Source organism: Electrophorus electricus, chromosome 2 (genome assembly GCF_041902795.1).
Source record: "Electrophorus electricus isolate QZ-2024a chromosome 2, ASM4190279v1, whole genome shotgun sequence".
Taxonomy (NCBI): Eukaryota; Metazoa; Chordata; class Actinopteri; order Gymnotiformes; family Gymnotidae; genus Electrophorus; species Electrophorus electricus.
In genome coordinates, this window is record NC_137498.1 from 19,877,434 (window position 1) to 19,900,457 (window position 23,024).

The window sequence follows — 23,024 nt, forward strand, 5'->3', positions numbered from 1 at the left end:
ATCCTCCTCAAAAGTGCGCCTGAGTACGTAAGTAAGTTCACTTACAACTGATGCAGCTGAAGCAAATGCACTGCTTTTCAGCTTAGCTTCAGACACTTGAGATGTGCTCATATATGAATTTTTAAAGTTTGAGTCTTGGGCTTTGATGGTGTCTGATACTTTGGTGATCTCTGAGGTCTCACTCATAATGATATCACTAATCCTCTTAGAAGCCTCAAGCTGGAAAGCCTCACAGGACATGCTGAAGAGAGCCTGTGTATTTATCTCATTAGTGTCTGGGCCCTGGATGTGATCCTCATTTGTACAATCAAAAATGATTGCCTCCAAGACCCTTTCACAACGAGGCCTTGGCTTCACATACTCCTGCACTGCAACACCTGATTTTGCAGACCACCTGCTCTGGGAGAATTGGAGAGATACTTGACTTGGTGTCTCCACAGCATCAATCTCTTCATATTCGGAGCACAGTTGGGTCAAACGTTCATCAGATGAGCCCTCATATGACAAATAAGTTGGCACAATCCTAAGCAGTTTCGTTGGGTCATACGGGGCGACACCCACGGTATGACACTGTTTTGTGCTAGAATTAGCTTGCTGTACAATGGAAAGTTGTTCGTTTGCCATACTGCAATAAGCACCATGAGTGGGCTGCCTTGGTGTGGCAGAGTTGATGTTATCACACACAGTCTGTAGGAAGTACCACAGGGGCCTGTCTGAGCCATATTCATTAAAATCACACGATGTTCCCTCACTGCAGACACTCAGCATATTTTCAACAATAACTCCCACTGCTGCAGTTGTGACAGAGGGCAGCATCTCTTCCAGCTCTTCGTGATTGTTGATGGGAGAACCTCGAGTGCCACTTAACCAGTCAGACAATGTGCAGAGCTGCACAAAATCCTGCATCTTGGTCAAAGCTGCAAGCAGCAGGTTTTGGGCAACATCCTCAGTAGAACTTCCAGTCAAAAAAAGACCCTCAGCATGGGAATAGAGCTCCACAAGAGACAGGTTCATCTAGAGTAACAAAAACACATACAAGAGCAGTAAGCAAGATTATAGTCATTGATCACTGATCTTGGTCTTCACATTTATAATCTTCTTTCCGATTGTATATACTGCTAATGGATTTATAAACTCATCAACTATGGAGGAAAACATTGTTTTGAATAATGGAATAAATTAGATCAAAAAGACCCTTCACCTGCTTTAGGGAGTCATTCAAAATAGCAGACATGAGGCTGAAAGTTGCTTTCCTGCTCAGATAATATATTATCTTAGGTGGTAACATTTTCCTTATGGACCAGTTGACCTCTCTATGGATTCTGTTGAAAATCCTGTCCTTTCTGAAGCCAAAGAAGGTGCTGAGAGGCTCTTGTTGAGATGTTCTGCTGTTTCATGTGGACACATATCAAAAGTGGTTCTGACATTAATGTTTCCCTATAAACTACAAAGTGTATAAGGCAATCATGAGCTTGATTATATTAGAAATCCAACAAATACTATTATATCAGGTTTTAATTCCAGTGCCTCTTGCTTTTAACTGAGCTAATTTTTCAGTGTCCCATTACTACATCAATAAATTCAGACTTAGTACAGACATACCTGCATGATACCTGCATGGAGAAACTGACATTAAAAGAAGAGAGGCGCTACAACTGCTGCTCTTCTTTGTGTATCACCAATTTTAAAATCCAAAATACAGATGTGAAAACTCAATAGGTAATGTGTGAAGAGTGAGTACTTACTCTACAGTTAGAACTGCAGAATCAGTTCCAGAGGTTGAAGTTACTCCACTTCCTCTGCCACAGGGAGGCATGTTGAGATCCTGTCTCACTGCCTCCTCCACTCCAGCACAGCAAAGAGCTGTAGTGAAAGACAGAGACAAAAATTCCCTTTACGCGTCTGTGAGGCAGACACTAACGATTGCACATAAACAAATGTCACTATAATAAACTCATTTATATAAAATTATACTGTCATCAGTAAATAACTGTGTCACACATCACATATTTGTTAATATATTATTACCACACAAAAACACACCTGAAAACCATTTGCTTTTTGCTTTTCTTGTCTGCTTGCTTTTCGTGCTGGGGGCAGACACATCAGGGATCTCAGTAGGAAGCTGATCTCCTGGCCGAACTGTGTTAATCTGTAGTAGAGAACGTGAAGAATACAGCAGGCAACTGATTAATCAATTAGTTGTAAACTATGTTATGCCAAGAGGCTTTACATTTGAAGCGCCCCATGGACCTGACTTGTATATCGGTCATTTGTGTTTATAGTGGCATCAGTTTCTCAGAATTCTCCATAAGGGGAACTATTAGTATTTTTGTATACATACGAAAAAGGTAGGAAAATTGTGAAGCTTCACATCAGTGACTGTGTGTCCTTGACAGTAAATGCCTGATTTTCGCATATAGGTTTTTATACTGTTTAAACTAGTCTGTCTTACTCTGATGTTTTAATAGTTCTGTAAACAAGACACAAACCTGAAATATAATCTAATTTGAGGAAATCATTAACCACATTGTTTCCTTTTATGATACAGCATTGCATTAATTAACTGCAGTTATTTAATACATTATGTAGTCCTTGGATCAAATATACTCACTTGTAGGCTGCAACTTGTTCTGTTTACAGTTAAGCTAATCTGCCTGCTTCCCAGGATCGGAAATTCCATTTGTCGAATTTCATTTTGATTTATCATTGAATTTGCTAAAAAACTAATCATCACTGAACAAAGAAAAACGTTGTTCTTACATTTTCTTTCCCCATTTTGACCTGGAACAGCCATCTTAATTTACACAGCAGCCTTCTCTTAAAATGTATAATATCCTAATAACCAAACATCAAATATTAGTTGGTTTTAAAACCAGTCAATCGGACGTCACAACCTTGGAAACTGGCTTGAACAAGTGACAGTGAGATAATTAGCAATGTGTATCAATTAGACATGTAAGAATTTTTTTAAATATTGATTTCTAAGTAAAACCATGTATATTATCAAGTCCTTTCAACTATGTTAAGAAATGGAGAAGTTAGCTAAATTATGCGCAAAACACGTAATTGGCTAATCTTTTCTGTGATGAAAATACAGATATGCAGAAAATGGACATCTGCACCATTTGAGCAAGTATATATTGGATCTCCTAACGGTATCAGTGGCACGCCTGCTTAGGTTTGCTTTCTGTTAACAAATATCCCTAACGCTAAAAACCTTGAATCAATATTGTTGTGCTATTCAATATTAGCCCCATATTTTGTCAATATTTGTTATTTAGGCTTATTGTTCGCTTTGTAGCGTTGCCCCTATTTTTAAAGGCGGTGTCCACTGATAGTTCGCATACGGAGATAGTTCGCTGATAGTTCGCATACGGAGACGATTCCCAGCACATTTCTATATATTTTGATCCTATTTAAAGAGCTCAGATTTTTTAAAATCCTTATAGTCCTGACCTGTGTGTTATTGGTTTTGCATCTAAAAACGATAAGTGTCCGTAAAATAAAGTAACTGGATAATGTTAGTAGTAAATTAACCTGTTCCTCCAGTTACGACCCACATGACCCCTCCAATTACATTTTTGTGTCTCGGTTTATAAAACAGATGTTGCTACAAAGCAACTTTAGAGAACTGTCCCACCATGACCAAAATAGGGTTAGGATGCTAACCTACTGCTATCACACGATGGTACTTATCATGCAGGACATATTCCTCATAAAAACACCGGACTCCGCCCTCAAGACAGAATTACGGCATTACAGACACTACCAAGTTTCTTATGTGAAGGCCAGTGTAGCTTACCACATAATGATAATTTTGGATAAATAATTTACAGATTCTCATTCGCAAATTCTGCTAACTGTAATGAAGCAACTTGTAATTACCAGAAATAGCCGAAATGTGGCCTCATCGCTAGTTTGGTCTGTGCAGACTTACGAGAAAACTTTCGCTAACGTGAGTAGTTCGACACAGTGACTAATTTGGTCTATAAACTAATAAGGTAGGGTTAAAGGTGCCAGTACAAAGGAACGTGAACTTACGCTCATCAGTTTTTTCATCATGGTCAGTTTGAATAGATCCTCCTTCCCTCACAAAGTATCAATCTCCTCAAACGCGACGAGTAAATACTGTCTGTGGTTTTAAAAAGCAACTGCCGCGGCTTTATATTATATAGGCTGCACTGTGATGTCACAAAGACATCGCGAAATAAAGACCCAAGCATATATCACCAAGTAAAATACTCGTCATTGTCACTCCTAAAACTATAATTGACTGAGGAAAAAAAAACACTAAACCGACATAAACTTATAATACATATGTTTAGTTTTGATTTATTATAGATCAACTCTATTTCTTAGAAAATGTATAGAGATAGAAAACGATGGGATCATAAGAAAGTAACCTGTTATGATAAAGCTTTTTGGACAGCAGCTTGAGGCAACGGGAACAGGGAAGCCTCCGGAGTAGACATGGCTAGGGGAACATCCTCTAACACCAGAGTAGTGTGCTTCCAATTGGCGCACAATTGCCCGGTGCTGTCCTTTAGGCTCAGCCACAAACACACCCCCATGAGCAGTTGTCGCTCAGGGAACTTCGGCATCCTGTGGTGGTCCGTCATTCATTGACGGCCCGAGTGCCGCCGGGCAAGGAGTAGTATGCACAAACTTCTCCCCACACAGACAGACATTTATTTACACAAAACATGAATGATAATTGATATGGCACTCCCACATTATCAATGCAGCATGATATGAAAATACGAAATATAACAGGTACAAAAGACAGAACGGGCACAGGAAGCGTCAACTGTGGTACCAATACCAGCACTAACACCTACAATGACCGACAACATGCTACACAACAAAGGGGTTTAAATACGGACATAAATGATATGAACAAAAAGGTACAGGTGTGTGACATAAAGGGGGAGTGGTTACAAACTAGGGGGCAGTCAGCAAGAGAACACAACAGTAAAGTCCCACTGCACCTGGTCGGCTGTGTCACGTGATAAGTGGGAAGGGGAACGTACCGTTACAATTTTAAAAATTATACCTTCCTTGTTGATAACATTTCCTAATAAAACATGTGTAAGCATATATAGCTTGCAACTCGCTACTTGCTGGTCTTCCTCTAAGAGCCATCAAACCTCTACTTGTCCAGAATGCAGCAACACAACTGGTCTTCAATCTTCTGAAGTTCACACGTTACTCCACTGCTGCGCTTCCTTTATTGGCTCCCAGTAGCTGCACGCATCAGATTTAAAACCTTGATGCTTGCCTACAAAGCCAAAAATGGACCAGCCCCTTCATACATGAGGTCAATGCTCAAAGCCCGATCCGTACCTAGAGCACGTCGAACCTCAAGTATGACTCGGCTCAAAATACCTTGCTTCAGGTCTCATGGACGACAAGCAATGAGACTATTTTCTGTCCTGTCTCCAAGATGGTGGAATGAACTCCCACTTGCTGTCCAGACAGCAGAGTCCCTTGCAGTCTTCAAACGCAGACTGAAGACCCATCTATTTCCAGAATATTTAAAGGACAACTGACACTGCTGGCATATTGACTGACTAATTTAGTACGTATTGTAGGGTATTGTTTATGTTGTTTAACAAACTCTAGTACTTATTGTTTATTGCACTTATCATTGTTTAAGACAGACCTTATGTATTTTGTACTGCTAGGTATCAGCATTGATCCCTGTATTCTACAGTATTCTAGTTCACTGGTATGTGGCACTCTAACCTACTGTATTGTACTAGGCTATTCTATGAGTAAATGACAAAGCACTGTCACGCTCGCCTCCCGCGAGTCACGTGTTTGGGCCAGCCACGTGTAGTGGGAGGATCTGTTTGTGGCCACACCTGCACCTTGTTTGTTTGTATGTACTTAAACCGGTGTCGAAGTGTGCAGAGCGTTGGTCATTGTGGATGTAACGTGTTGATGGGACGTGTTAATGTTTCCTGGTAATGTTACATGTTTTTGTTCTTGTTAACTGTGTTCATGTTTATTTAATGTCAACCGTTTCATGTTCGTAATAACATTTGTAATGCTTGTGAGTGCCGTTATCGTTCCTTGCTTATATGTCAATAAATGTACGTCCCAGTCGCCGAAGTCTGTGCGTCCTGCCCCTCGCCCTGTGGCACTCGGGCCACATCGCGTTACAAGCATCTTTTTGTTAAGCTTTAAATTGTAACCAGTGCCTGTAATACACCTGTTTTTTTATGTAGCCAAGATGTCTTATTTCATTTAGGGTTAAAACACTACACGGTGATAGGACTGAATATTTGGTGAAATTTTGAAAATAATTTTTTTTTATTTGACAATTTATCATTTATCCCCATTATGAAAACAGATTCAGTCCTGAGGCTGGACTCAGGTATTGGGGACAAGGGTGAAAATGCCCAAAGATTCCACAACTTTGTGCATTGTTAGCACATGCTGGATGTTTCGTGTTATGTGGAGGTTCGCTGATACTAGGGCAATAAAACCAATTTTTCCAGAACTTCCCAACCATGACTCAAAAAATATAAAGCAGCATTGATGAGGTGAGGAGGATATTTCAACAGATAGATTTGTGCTACTCTATGCGTTAACCTGCTATTCTTTGTATGACTTGCCAAAGCTAAGCAACGAACAGAAAGAAGTGCTAAATAAAGAAATTATAATGAACGATTGGTGTAGCTTACAATCAGGGAAACACCAGGTCCGGATTTTTTGAAGCCTACTTTTATAAGGGGTTTAAGTCACTACTATTGAAACTAAAGCTTTAGCAGTTTTAACAGTCAGACCTGGGAAAGTCCTTTCAAATATGATAAAGGCAGACATACTGAGGATATTACTGTATCCTCTGTAACGCATGTAATGAAGACTGCTTAATAATAATCAGCAGAAGAACCTGGATTGTATGGTGGTCTCACTTCTATTCCATGCATAGTTTTGACCTGGGTGGAAGTTTGATGGACTGGTTTACAGTGCTATATGAAAAGCTAGGGACACCTTTTGTAAAAAAAAAACTGCAGATGTTGAACTTCTCATTGAGGAGAGGGTGAGAAAGGGATGCTTGCTGTCTGGAATTCTCTTTCAGGTCATTGACAATTGAAATACTTTATTACTTTAATAGAAGTATGTTATGACCTTGTCATTTTGTAAGATACTTAATTAAGCTGCTCTGCCTCGACTGTACTTATACCATGTGTATTTTTTTTTAAGTATTGTTTTTCCTTAACAACTATGCACTTTAGTTTTACATGATGCAGTTGAACTCTGAAGGAATGTTTTTAAATTGTTTGTAAATTGCATTAAAATAAAAAATAATTTCAATCATAATTAAATTTATTTTAACAAATTGTTTGTACCAATACCTTCCAGAGGATACTCTAAGCTCTATTATCCCTCTAATCATTCTCCATTTTCTGTAAAGAACTTTGTAAACCATGTTTATGAAAGTGTTAGTTGTTGCTATTTTTGTTTAAGGAAGCCAATGTACATTACTGTTATTGCTGAATTTAGATTTTGGTAAAAATGTTTTTACACATTTGGTAAAATTGTGCACAATAGTTGGACCACAAATTACCATTCCAATCTGGCAACAGTAGTTGCCATGTACTAAAAAGCTTCCATGTACCAAAAGCAGCTGAGACCAGCAGGTCTGTGTTTGGTATGAGCTTGTCAAAGGATACCATTTCTGTGCAAGGAAAATATGAACTGTAGCTCAGTGAACAAGGGACATGGTTTATTTTTCAGTTTTTATTTTAATTGTAAAACAAATGTTCAACTTCAAGAAACATCGGCTAAGTAAGCCTTTTCCTTATTTTTCACCGAGCTTGGAGAAAGCCACTGCAAGTCTGGTAAACAAAGACTTTCTGTTCGGATTAGGGATAGCCCTGGAAGATGTGGATGGCTCATAAACAGGAGTAGCAGACAAACATTGTAAACCTGTAAAAGAGAGGAAAAAAGCAGACAAAATTACATTCAAAGTCCAAAGATGATGGAAGAGGGATGTTGTGTGCAGTACAACAAAGCTTTTGTCTTTCATGCTGTACAACTAAAATGGCATGAAAACCAATGATGACAAAAATATCTTAGGTTAATTTAGTGGTGCAGAATCCATTTCAGCTTTTTTTTTAGCGGGTGGGAGAGAACACTGCTCACACCTCCCAACGTAACACATCATCTGAGTAGTGTGCATAACTGTAAATTGCTTTGTATGAAAACATCAGCTGAATGCCTTAAAAAATAAATGGTGTGCCACCAGGAAGGTTGGAAGGTTTTTTTTGTTCATACAACCACTTTATTTTTTTTCATATCAAAGGCTTTGGAAAAAACTTAAAATACACAATACTGTAATGAATTAAAGAAATACCAAAACAAGTACCATTTGGAATATGTTTATCCAGCGTCCGGTCCTCTGCAGAAAACACCCACTTTGTTTTTCAGTTTCTTTACAAAGAGGAGACAATTTGATTAAAATCATTCAAAATATGATGCTGACCGTAATATATAAATGTACAATTGAAAATGTTTTCAAAGAATGGAATCTAAAGCTACTAATGTCACTGGGAAAAAATAGAAGACTTTTTAAAGAATAAAACAGATACCTTGAATCTAAGCTTCAGAAACTTGGGCAACCTGAACCGCCACCTAGAGGTTCTCTCATCAATCTCTTCAGAACTATTCAGAGCAGAGCTTGCATATTTCTGTGTGGACTGATAACAGGAGATGTCAGCGATGTCAGCTGAGATCACTGGCTGAGCCACTCTACAGCTTGTTTGTGCCTTCACACTATCCAGAGCAGCAATCCGTTCCAGCATTAGGTTCCCCATCATGGGGATCAGCTCCTGGGAGGACTGCTTGACAGAGTCTTTAGACAGTATCCTATCCATTGCTTTCAAGAAAGACTCAGACTCCTTAAGGGCCGCACTGTTTTCCACTTTTTCAGCAATCCTTTCAAAAACATCTACAATAATAAGGTCACTGAGGGCTTCTAAATGTGTTGCAGATGGTGTCAAAAGCTGTCCTAGATAGAGAATGTCCAGATTTTCATTCAAAGATTGCAGGATTTCTTTGGTTATTATCCCTCTAGAACTGTGCACTTCAGAGCATGGTAGTACTGACACAAGGCATTCAATGTTCTTTGTTATGTTTTTTGCACTTGCTAGGAGTTTGTACCTCAAGCTGGCACCATATTGGGCTGACATGTTTGCTTCAGCTCTCATGAGGAGGTTTGTCAAAAAACCTTCTCTGAGTTTATCCTGGGTGGACCTCAGGATCTTTTCTGACACCAGTTGAACTTGGGATCTGTACAGTTCTGGGTCAGTGAAAGGATGAGCCAACTTCATGTCTAAATCCTCCTCAAAAGTGCGCCTGAGTACGTAAGTAAGTTCACTTACAACTGATGCAGCTGAAGCAAATGCACTGCTTTTCAGCTTAGCTTCAGACACTTGAGATGTGCTCATATATGAATTTTTAAAGTTTGAGCCTTGGGCTTTGATGGTGTCTGATACTTTGGTGATCTCTGAGATCTCACTCATAATGATATCACTAATCCTCTTAGAAGCCTCAAGCTGGAAAGCCTCACAGGACATGCTGAAGAGAGCCTGTGTATTTATCTCATTAGTGTCTGGGCCCTGGATGTGATCCTCATTTGTACAATCAAAAATGATTGCCTCCAAGACCCTTTCACAACGAGGCCTTGGCTTCACATACTCCTGCACTGCAACACCTGATTTTGCAGACCACCTGCTCTGGGAGAATTGGAGAGATACTTGACTTGGTGTCTCCACAGCATCAATCTCTTCATATTCGGAGCACAGTTGGGTCAAACGTTCATCAGATGAGCCCTCATATGACAAATAAGTTGGCACAATCCTAAGCAGTTTCGTTGGGTCATACGGGGCGACACCCACGGTATGACACTGTTTTGTGCTAGAATTAGCTTGCTGTACAATGGAAAGTTGTTCGTTTGCCATACTGCAATAAGCACCATGAGTGGGCTGCCTTGGTGTGGCAGAGTTGATGTTATCACACACAGTCTGTAGGAAGTACCACAGGGGCCTGTCTGAGCCATATTCATTAAAATCACACGATGTTCCCTCACTGCAGACACTCAGCATATTTTCAACAATAACTCCCACTGCTGCAGTTGTGACAGAGGGCAGCATCTCTTCCAGCTCTTCGTGATTGTTGATGGGAGAACCTCGAGTGCCACTTAACCAGTCAGACAATGTGCAGAGCTGCACAAAATCCTGCATCTTGGTCAAAGCTGCAAGCAGCAGGTTTTGGGCAACATCCTCAGTAGAACTTCCAGTCAAAAAAAGACCCTCAGCATGGGAATAGAGCTCCACAAGAGACAGGTTCATCTAGAGTAACAAAAACACATACAAGAGCAGTAAGCAAGATTATAGTCATTGATCACTGATCTTGGTCTTCACATTTATAATCTTCTTTCCGATTGTATATACTGCTAATGGATTTATAAACTCATCAACTATGGAGGAAAACATTGTTTTGAATAATGGAATAAATTAGATCAAAAAGACCCTTCACCTGCTTTAGGGAGTCATTCAAAATAGCAGACATGAGGCTGAAAGTTGCTTTCCTGCTCAGATAATATATTATCTTAGGTGGTAACATTTTCCTTATGGACCAGGTGACCTCTCTATGGATTCTGTTGAAAATCCTGTCCTTTCTGAAGCCAAAGAAGGTGCTGAGAGGCTCTTGTTGAGATGTTCTGCTGTTTCATGTGGACACATATCAAAAGTGGTTCTGACATTAATGTTTCCCTATAAACTACAAAGTGTATAAGGCAATCATGAGCTTGATTATATTAGAAATCCAACAAATACTATTATATCAGGTTTTAATTCCAGTGCCTCTTGCTTTTAACTGAGCTAATTTTTCAGTGTCCCATTACTACATCAATAAATTCAGACTTAGTACAGACATACCTGCATGATACCTGCATGGAGAAACTGACATTAAAAGAAGAGAGGCGCTACAACTGCTGCTCTTCTTTGTGTATCACCAATTTTAAAATCCAAAATACAGATGTGAAAACTCAATAGGTAATGTGTGAAGAGTGAGTACTTACTCTACAGTTAGAACTGCAGAATCAGTTCCAGAGGTTGAAGTTACTCCACTTCCTCTGCCACAGGGAGGCATGTTGAGATCCTGTCTCACTGCCTCCTCCACTCCAGCACAGCAAAGAGCTGTAGTGAAAGACAGAGACAAAAATTCCCTTTACGCGTCTGTGAGGCAGACACTAACGATTGCACATAAACAAATGTCACTATAATAAACTCATTTATATAAAATTATACTGTCATCAGTAAATAACTGTGTCACACATCACATATTTGTTAATATATTATTACCACACAAAAACACACCTGAAAACCATTTGCTTTTTGCTTTTCTTGTCTGCTTGCTTTTCGTGCTGAGGGCAGACACATCAGGGATCTCAGTAGGAAGCTGATCTCCTGGCCGAACTGTGTTAATCTGTAGTAGAGAACGTGAAGAATACAGCAGGCAACTGATTAATCAATTAGTTGTAAACTATGTTATGCCAAGAGGCTTTACATTTGAAGCGCCCCATGGACCTGACTTGTATATCGGTCATTTGTGTTTATAGTGGCATCAGTTTCTCAGAATTCTCCATAAGGGGAACTATTAGTATTTTTGTATACATACGAAAAAGGTAGGAAAATTGTGAAGCTTCACATCAGTGACTGTGTGTCCTTGACAGTAAATGCCTGATTTTCGCATATAGGTTTTTATACTGTTTAAACTAGTCTGTTTTACTCTGATGTTTTAATAGTTCTGTAAAGAAGACACAAACCTGAAATATAATCTAATTCGAGGAAATCATTAACCACATTGTTTCCTTTTATGATACAGCATTGCATTAATTAACTGCAGTTATTTAATACATTATGTAGTCCTTGGATCAAATATACTCACTTGTAGGCTGCAACTTGTTCTGTTTACAGTTAAGCTAATCTGCCTGCTTCCCAGGATCGGAAATTCCATTTGTCGAATTTCATTTTGATTTATCATTGAATTTGCTAAAAAACTAATCATCACTGAACAAAGAAAAACGTTGTTCTTACATTTTCTTTCCCCATTTTGACCTGGAACAGCCATCTTAATTTACACAGCAGCCTTCTCTTAAAATGTATAATATCCTAATAACCAAACATCAAATATTAGTTGGTTTTAAAACCAGTCAATCGGACGTCACAACCTTGGAACCTGGCTTGAACAAGTGACAGTGAGATAATTAGCAATGTGTATCAATTAGACATGTAAGAATTTTTTTAAATATTGATTTCTAAGTAAAACCATGTATATTATCAAGTCCTTTCAACTATGTTAAGAAATCGAGAAGTTAGCTAAATTATGCGCAAAACACGTAATTGGCTAATCTTTTCTGTGATGAAAATACAGATATGCAGAAAATGAACATCTGCACCATTTGAGCAAGTATATATTGGATCTCCTAACGGTATCAGTGGCACGCCTGCTTAGGTTTGCTTTCTGTTAACAAATATCCCTAACGCTAAAAACCTTGAATCAATATTGTTGTGCTATTCAATATTAGCCCCATATTTTGTCAATATTTGTTATTTAGGCTTATTGTTCGCTTTGTAGCGTTGCCCCTATTTTTAAAGGCGGATAGTTCGCATACGGAGATAGTTCGCTGATAGTTCGCATACGGAGACGATTCCCAGCACATTTCTATATATTTTGATCCTATTTAAAGAGCTCAGATTTTTTAAAATCCTTATAGTCCTGACCTGTGTGTTATTGGTTTTGCATCTAAAAACGATAAGTGTCCGTAAAATAAAGTAACTGGATAATGTTAGTAGTAAATTAACCTGTTCCTCCAGTTACGACCCACATGACCCCTCCAATTACATTTTTGTGTCTCGGTTTATAAAACAGATGTTGCTACAAAGCAACTTTAGAGAACTGTCCCACCATGACCAAAATAGGGTTAGGATGCTAACCTACTGCTATCACACGATGGTACTTATCATGCAGGACATATTCCTCATAAAAACACCGGACTCCGCCCTCAAGACAGAATTACGGCATTACAGACACTACCAAGTTTCTTATGTGAAGGCCAGTGTAGCTTACCACATAATGATAATTTTGGATAAATAATTTACAGATTCTCATTCGCAAATTCTGCTAACTGTAATGAAGCAACTTGTAATTACCAGATATAGCCGAAATGTGGCCTCATCGCTAGTTTGGTCTGTGCAGGCTCACGAGAAAACTTTCGCTAACGTGAGTAGTTCGACACAGTGACTAATTTGGTCTATAAACTAATAAGGTAGGGTTAAAGGTGCCAGTACAAAGGAACGTGAACTTACGCTCATCAGTTTTTTCATCATGGTCAGTTTGAATAAATCCTCCTTGCCTCACAAAGTATCAATCTACTCAAACGCGTCGAGTAAATGCCGTCTGTGGTTTTAAAAAGCAACTGCCGCGGCTTTATATTGTATGGGCTGCACTGTGATGTCACAAAGACATCGCGAAATAAAGACCCAAGCATATATCACCAAGTAACATACTCGTCATTGTCACTCCTAAAACTATAATTGACCGAGGAAAAAAAAACACTAAACCGACATAAACTTATAATACATATCTTTATTTTTGATTTATTATAGATCAACTCTATTTCTTAGAAAATGTATAGAGATAGAAAAAAGGATGGGATCATAAGAAAGTAATATGTTGTGACAAAGCTGTAATTCTGCATTATTGATCACTTTAAGGTCAAGTAGAAAAAAAAGAAATCGCCCATTTATTTTCCATGATCTGTCCCCATTTCAAATACAATTTTAATAACATTTTCCGGCCATTGAATAGGATGATGGGGAGATTACAGACCGTGGTTTTGTACACTGACATAAAGGACACCTCTTTAGCTCATGCACTGCAGGGGCCACACCCATGGGCATGAACTAATTATATTGTCCTCTGATCTGTAAAGCTTCTCTAAGTATTTGTAATGTAACCATCAATATTATGTCTATGAATGTGAGCGGCCATCAACTTGCTTTGTTACAAAGTCATGTCACAGCCAAACATCAGGTCCTTGTATGATTGAATTTAGGCCATGCCTGGTCTTATCTTATAAAATGCAACACCTCATAGCACCATCTTAACTAGAAAATTGTACATTTCATGCACTTTCATATTTTTCATTTTTCATATATTTCATATCTTTATAACAGCTCGAGTGCCACATTGGAAGGAGCAGGATGCAGACACAATAGATCTAGTGACAGCAGCGTCAACTAGCAACGGAGCATCCTCAACGGGACCGGATGCAGACTTGGTGGGACCCAGCTGAGACATACAACATGGCACACCCACAGTCAATGTGCGCACACAAAGACAGACGAGCTGGTATGCCTGCAGACACTGTGTGCGTACATACAAAAGTGCCTGCTGGGAGCACAGGCACTGGAGGAAAGTCCCAGGCCCTGTAGGACACACAGAGGGGCACGTCCTACCTTGGTCCAGACGTGCCGGGACAGGCTTCTGCCCACACATCGCAAGCCAACCATTGACAGCCCATCATGGATGAGGCAGTCCTCCTCTTGGGCTTTGGGTGGACCTGCCACATACTCCCAGCCCACATGTGAAAGAGAAAGAGAAGAGATGATGGAAGCACTAGTGGGACACCCAGCTTGGACAACTAGACCATCCACATAGTGATGCAAGAAGAGCCAATCTGCTCCCCATGGGCCAAACCTGGGAGCACTAGGCCACCCTCAAGAAATTCCAGAGGGTTTTCCCTCCTTGAATGGAGTAGGCTGTGTCCTCTTTCTCCTTTTCCAGTGTGGCTGCAAGCTCTGGTCAAGGTCTTCTCTCCTACATCAAAGGTTTTGGAAAGCAGCTTGAGGCAACGGGAACAGGGAAGCCTCTGGAGTAGACATGTCTAGGGGAACATTCTCTAACACCAGAGTAGTGTGCTTCCACTTGGCGCACAATTGCCCGGTGCTGTCCTTTAGGCTCAGCCACAAACACACCCCCATGAGCAGTTGTCGCTCAGGGAACTTCGGCATACTGTTGTGGTCCGTCATTCATTGACGGCCCGAGTGCTGCCGGGCAAGGAGTAGGATGCACAAACTTCTCCCCACACAGACAGACATTTATTTACACAAAATATGAATGATAATTGATATGGCACTCCCACATAATCAATGCAGCGTGATATGAAAATATGAAATATAACGGGTACAAAAGACAGAACAGGAACAGGAAGCATCAACTGTGGGTACCAATACCAGCACTAACACCTACAATGACCGACAACATGCTACACAACAAAGGGGTTTAAATACAGACATAAATGATATGAACAAAAAGGTACAGGTGTGTGACATAAAGGGGGAGTGCTAACAAACAAGGGGGCAGTCAGCAAGAGAACACAACAGTAAAGTCCCACTGTACCTGGTCGGCCACGTCACGTGATAAGTGGGAAGGGGAACGTACCGTTACAATTTTAAAAATTATATCTTCATTGTTGATAACATTTCTTAATAAAACATGTTTAAGCATATATAGCTTGCAACTCGCTACTTGCTGGTCTTCCTCTAAGAGCCATCAAACCTCTACTTGTCCAGAATGCAGCAACACAACTGGTCTTCAATCTTCCGAAGTTCACACGTTACTCCACTGCTGCGCTTCCTTTATTGGCTCCCAGTAGCTGCACACATCAGATTTAAAACCTTGATGCTTGCCTACAAAGCCAAAAATGGACAAGCCTCTTCATACATGAGGTCAATGCTAAAGCCCGATCCGTACCTTGAGTACTTCGAACCTCAAATACGGCTCGGCTTGAAATACCTTGCTTCAGGTCTCATGGACGACAAGCATTGAGACTATTTTCTGTCCTGGCTCCAAGATGGTGAAATGAACTACCATTTGCTGTCCGGACAGCAGAATCCATTGCAGTCTTCCAATGCAGACTGAAGACCCATCTATTTGCAGACTATTTAAAGGACAACTGACTTTGCTCCCATATTGACTAACTAAATTAGTACTTATTGTAGGGTATTGTTTATGTTGTTTAACAAACTCTAGTACTTATTGTTTATTGCACTTATCATTGTTTAAGACAGACCTTATGTATTTTGTACTTCTAGGTATCAGCATTGATCCCTGTATTCTACAGTATTCTAGTTCACTGGTATGTGGCACTCTAACCTACTGTACTGTACTAGGATATTCTATGAGTAAATGACAAAGCACAGTCACGCTCGCCTCCCGCGAGTCACGTGGTTGGGCCAGCCACGTGTAGTGGGAGGATCTGTTTGTGGCCACACCTGCACCTTGTTTGTTTGTATTTACTTAATCCCGTGTCGAAGTGTGCAGAGTGTTGGTCATTGTGGATGTAACGTGTTGATGGGACGTGTTAATGTTCCCTGGTAATGTTACATGTTTTTGTTATTGTTATCTGTGTTCATGTTTGTTTAATGTCAACCGTTTCATGTTCATAATAACATTTGTAATGCTTGTGAGTGCCGTTATCGTTCCGTCTTTGTATGTCAATAAATGTACGTCCCAGTCGCCGAAGTCTGTGCATGCTGCCCCTCCCCCTGTGGCACTCGCATTACCTCGCGTTAGAAGCACTTTTGTAAGTCGCTCTGGATAAGAGCTTCTGCTAAATGCCCTAAATTTAAATGTAAATGTAATCAAAAATCAGCAATTTTGCACATTTTTAGCAAATTGATGTTTCAGGCTTTATTAATAATTTGAGTGTTACCTTGGAAAGAACGATAACATCCTCATGAAAAGCGACGAGACGGGGGAAACATTTTCATTACCTATCAAAAAACAAAAAAGTTATTGATTTTTTAAAAATGTATATAACTGTGATATTCTGTCTAACAACTAAATTGTCATATGTGTTTCTAGCAATAAACTCTCACCTGTAGTTGCAGCAGCAGCCACAGTGTTAGGGTGCTGATTCTCAGTAGAGAAAGAGTCATTCTTGCTTTTCATTTTGAGTTTCTAACAATAACAAAATAATGATTTAGTACAAAAATATTAGAGCATAATAAATTTATAACTAAAAGTACAGATACAAACCAGTAATAATGCAACAGAATATCATTTAGAACAAATTATATAATTTATGGAAAGTGATATATACACATTCAGTGTGAAATGAAATTCAAATATGCACTACTTTAAAAATTAATAATGTAACAAAATCTAAATAAGAAATAAGTCAAATATTTTACCTTTAAGTTCTTTGAGACCTTACTGAATGGGAATAGGAAATGCAATCTCCCCTTTTGGGCTTTTATGCTTTTGCTCTGAATGTCCAGAGCAGGGTCTGTGCATGGTGACCTAGCAGACGTCTCAGACTCTAGTGATGGAGAGCTATATATATTGACACTGACCAGGGAACCCAGTCATTGTGTATGCTGGGGGACTCTTCAGCCTTCTTCACAGAGGGTGGGACAACCAACTCCATAAACTGGCTTGCCATGACGTCGGAGGAGGTGTTTATAGTATCTGTGCATAGCTCTGATGATGCCTGTGATGCTTTCAAGTCATCCTGGTCTACGTAGATTCGTATGCCCATATCACAGATCTCATAAGGTAAGAACTCTTCAACGACAGGATTTATTAACTGACGGCACGAAAACTACGTCCTTCCTTTCATGCGGGGATTGATGTCTTGCAACAGTTCAGCAAATTCCTCCATCTCATCATCAAAGCGCTAAAGCATACCCGAAACCGGAGAGCCAGCTATAGGTTACAGGTCTAGATGTACCATCATCTTGAACGCCTGAGGATAATGATGTCAAACTCTTAGTATGTCCTATCAAAACCTCACTCAATGCTTCTGAATTTGTATCTTCCAAAGTAGAGTGGAATTTCATCCAAATCTGGTCTCTCATGATCATCCAGGCAACTGCGATGTGTATCAATAACTGCAGTCCTAACATCTCTGCTTAGATTGTCTATATGAGCTGTCCCCTCCTTCACAGGGACTGAAACTGAACGATTTATCTCACAATATCTGGTATGGAAAGCATTCAGAAAATCTGCAGTTTCCTTCTTGGAATCTGAAAGCAACACTGATCTTACATCAACATCTAAAATTTCTTCCAGAGATGGAAGAAGACCCATCACAGTTACTTCAGTGACAATGTCCACAATGACTGAAAACATATAAGAGATCATGACCTTTGTCTCCTGTGAAAGAAAGGAGAGATGACGTAGAAAGCTGAACATTGAAAATGGCTCCAAAATGGCTTTGGTTGTTTGATTTACAATTAATATGATTCCCATTGAAAATATTTTGATGTCTAAGCAATGTGGTATGACTTACTGGACTAGAGATTGTTTTGTGGATTGATCTCCACTGCCTAAAAGAATTTGAATAAAAGCATTCTTTAGAAATATAATTAATATTTATGCTGAAAATCTCATGCACTCAGAAGTATACCAAAAATAAAAATGATAAATTGAAAAAGCAGAAGAAGAAGAAGAAGAAGAAGAAGAAGAAGAAGAAAAGGTTTAAAAACAGCATACTCGTGAGTCAGATTCATCACAAAATGGGTCAAGATTGGTGCAATTTCCAGCTTCTCCAAGTCTGGGATGATTTGTTTGCCTCTATCAAGGAGCATTTTGCTGTCATTCCTCACAGATTTATGCTCCTCTTGTTTCGTGCTTTTTGACTTGCTTTTTTTTTCAGAACCAGAGAAGGATGAATAAAAATACATTAATATCTTCCCCCATCTAGCGGTCAATAACGGTGAGTCCTGTATTGATTTCTATCGTGTAATACTCTGGATATGAATGTTTTCATTTTCTATTACAGAACAGTCAAAGTATAGTCAACTAGTTCTGACCTTTTGATAAAAACTTGAACTTCAAAGTAGGTGAATCTATTTACTTAAATTGAACCAATCAGATCACAGTTCATTTACATAACATCAATGCTTTGAGTGCTTTAGATATGAGGACATCATTTTGATCTTTCTGCTCACACATCAGTCAGTCTATAATTCTGTACTATGTGTTTCTATAGCTTCCAACTTTCATGAGTTCACTGAATCTCTGGAGAACAGTGCAGACTAAGGTACTTTCTTATTTGTGAACTTTTATACATTTTATGTAATTTATTTATCATTTGCATTTTTTATTACTTTTCATTTATAAACATAAGGACACAAAAAACAGTTCATATAGTGAATGAATTGTTACAAGATAATCTTCTATACACACTGTTCCACCACTACCCTGTAAGGCCACCATCTCCATGTAAGTATATTTTGAAAGCATGTTTCATAACCATATTTACACTGGAACAATTTAATCAAAAGTGTTGTGTTTTTCGTTCCTCTCTAAGACTGTTCAGATGGCGATATTCAGAGTTGAGTCTGAGCAAGTTGAGAAACCCACTGTGAGGGTTTGCACCCAGAAGTTGTACACCTGCTCCAAGCCTGAGACCTCTCTGCCCCTGACACAATTGCGCAGGAATTTGGGCATGTACCTAGACTATGAGGATGGGCAGCTGTCTTTAAATTACATGCTAACATATCTACACATTTATCGAAAACCTCCGGGAGAAGCTGTATCGCATCTTTGCACTGCTGGACAGACACACTTATGACACTGTACTCATCAAAAGCAGCACCAGAGATGCACTGAGTCATATCCCGCTACACACCTCGCAGGCCAGCTTGTTTGCACATTTTGTCATAAAACTTAAGATGTCATTTGTTGCTGTTATATATAAAATTGCCAAATTAAAAAATAAATAAATCAAAAAGTAGCTTGTGGCTAGACAAACACAGCCAACCACATAAACAAGATATAATGTCAGTAATGTTTGCGGCAGGTGTTTCAAATGTGCCCAGACTCATATTCAAAAATATCCATGTTTCAACAGTTTGAAGGTGGCCATGCCACTAACAGTCTGGTGGAAATTCCACAAGATATTAAACTCCACACTCACACAAACTATTCATTCTCCCATTTGGAACAATCCAGACTTTACCATGAACAAAAATATTAAACTTTACATCTTGGATAGAAAAGGGCATTACACACCTTAAACATATTTATCATAAGACTTCTTTCATGTCACGCCCACAACTAGCCCCAAAATACGGTATAGAAAGCACCCAGTTCCTACAATACCATCAGCTAAGATCACCTATGTGTTCAAAAATCAATTCTGATACCTACATCCATATCAGAATTTATAAACAAACATTGTTAATACAAAAAACCTATTATCTAAGATATACAAAATAATAGTGAAATCAAATCTCACAGTTACACTCCCATGGAGACAATGGGAGGAAGATTTATTACTAGTCCCCGACGCCGCAATTTGGATTAAAATGTGTAATAATCATTACCACATGACAGCAACGCTAACCTACAATGCATTCAGTACAAAATAATACAGAGTACATTATACTACACATTGGATGTTTAAAATTGGTTTCACAAGCTCAGCAATCTGTACATACTTTACTCAAAACACAGCTGACGATTACATTCACGCCACATGGCAGAGCACACCTATCAAGCAATTTTGGCAAGTCGTCATCACCGACATATCCCATGCTTTAAATAACCATATCCATCCAACACCATCTTTATGTCTCCTAGGAGACATATCATCAACCAATATGACAGGATACTATGTATAACATTATTATATTGATATAATAAAAATATTATTGCAAAAAAACAACAAACAAAAAAAAACATACTCATGAACTGGAAAACAAAAAATAATATTAGTGTCACCCAATAGAAAAATCTATTGATAGAATATATATCAATAGAATAATTCTCAGAATTAATCAATAACAGAACCAATAATCTAGACTGGACACCTTTGATAAAATCTATACAGAGCGAATCCATAAACAATAAATATCACACTCTAATACATGTACATATACAATCCAACATACATGTACTTGCACATAACCATATATATATATATATATATATATATATATATATATATATATATATATATATATATATACACATACATACATACATACACACACACACGCACACACACACACGCACACACACACACATCATTCCTGTAATGGTGCAGATGGCTAATACTTAAAAATATTCTATATACATTTTGCGTTTGTCTGTTCATCTGTCTGTCTTATTTTTAATAATAAAGCTCTAAAGGTCCTCTGATGGGGGGTAATAAATTAATATATTTATTTCTCCAGATTTCTATCTCTGAGAGAAAAAAAAAAGTCCTTTTACAAATTGCACCTCGTTGTGGACATCGGCTAGGTTTACATTCCAGGTGATTATTTTAGAATTCAAGGGGAGGAGCTGCAGAAGTTGGAAGAATTAATTAGGAAAAAAGAAGTTATCAGAGCAATAGAGGAATTAAACATACGCAAGACTCCAGGAGCCGATGGTTTACCTGCTAAATTTCATAAGGTGTGCGTTAGTGAAATTGCTGATCTTCTAGCTGATGTTTTTAATGAAGCATTAGATGGGGGGCAATTGCATGATTCATTTTATCATAGTGTGATATCATTAATATATAAAAAAGGAGATCCTTGTAAGTTGGATCATTGGAGACAGGTCAGCCTATTGAACTTGGAGTACAATATTTGTGCAACAATAATTGTTAATAGGATGTCAGAAACATTGAATGATATCATAGAGTTGGAACAGATATGTGCGATAAGAGGAAGATACATGTGGGATAGTTTAGGAGTAATAAGGAGTTTGGTTACTGAAGGGTCTGAGAGGGATTTTTATATAATAGGACTGCATCAGAAAAAGGCCTTCGATTATATTTCTAGAGACTACTTATGGTGAACATTGGAACGTTATGGTTTTCCAGAGAGGTTTGTAAATATGATTAAATTATTGTATAGTAAATCAAAAGTACAAATTAATGTTAATGGTGTGTTAACTGAAGATTTTGAAATACATAAAGGGGTTAAACAAGGATGCCCATTGAGTGCTGCATTATATGTCATCGCTATTAGCCCACTATTATATAAAATTAAAAATGATCAGCAATTACAAGGTGTTCACATGTTAGTTATGGAAAGATGGAAAATATCTGCGTACGCAGATGATGTGATGGCTTATGTCAAGAATCAAAATGAGTTTCATATAGTTAAGAGACACTTTGAAATGTATGAAGTTGTGGCTGGAGCGAAATTAAATGAAAGTAAAAGTGAAGGGGTATGGATAGGAGATGGGCAACCTGTACCAATAGATGTAGAAATAAAAAATGAAATTAAAATATTAGGTTTGATGGTAGTAAATGGTAGATGTAGCGAACGGAATTGGGAGAAGAAGGAGTATGAAATTAAACTAGAATTGGGAAAATGGAGGGTGTCAAACTATAAGACTAAAATACAGGAGGTTAAGACCTTTGTTTTGTTGAAATTGTTGTTTTTGGCTACGGTTTTCCCTCTGGATGAGAAATGTATTAAGAGGTTGAATAAAATGTGTGTTCGTTTTATTTGGAGAAATAACAGAGAAGTGACAAAACGGGAAATTATGTACAAGTCGAAAGATAAAGGCGGATTAGGGGGAGTTGAGTTAGCTCGGAAATTAGAAAATGCCTTTTGCAAAAATGTAATTTGGGTAGGAGATGTAAATCAGTGGAAAGAAAAGAGGCAAGTCAAGGAAACATGCTCCTTATTTTAAATTAGTATATGGAGATTTTTTGTTTAAATATAGGCAGCTTAATATTGATTGGAATAAGTCCCCAAATAAAATGATAGATAAAACAATACAAAACTGTGATTTTGGGGGAATGTCAATTATAAGGGTCTGACAGTGACAGAATGTGAAACCTGTGTTAAAAATGTACAGTCTAAAAGTATCTCGGAAAATGTTTGAGATACTGCATGGCTTATATCTGTTGGAAGACTGCCTGTACGATGTATTATCAAATGGAGTTGTTTTGTTACAACAAAGGAATGTCCGACGTATAATTGCATAGCCGA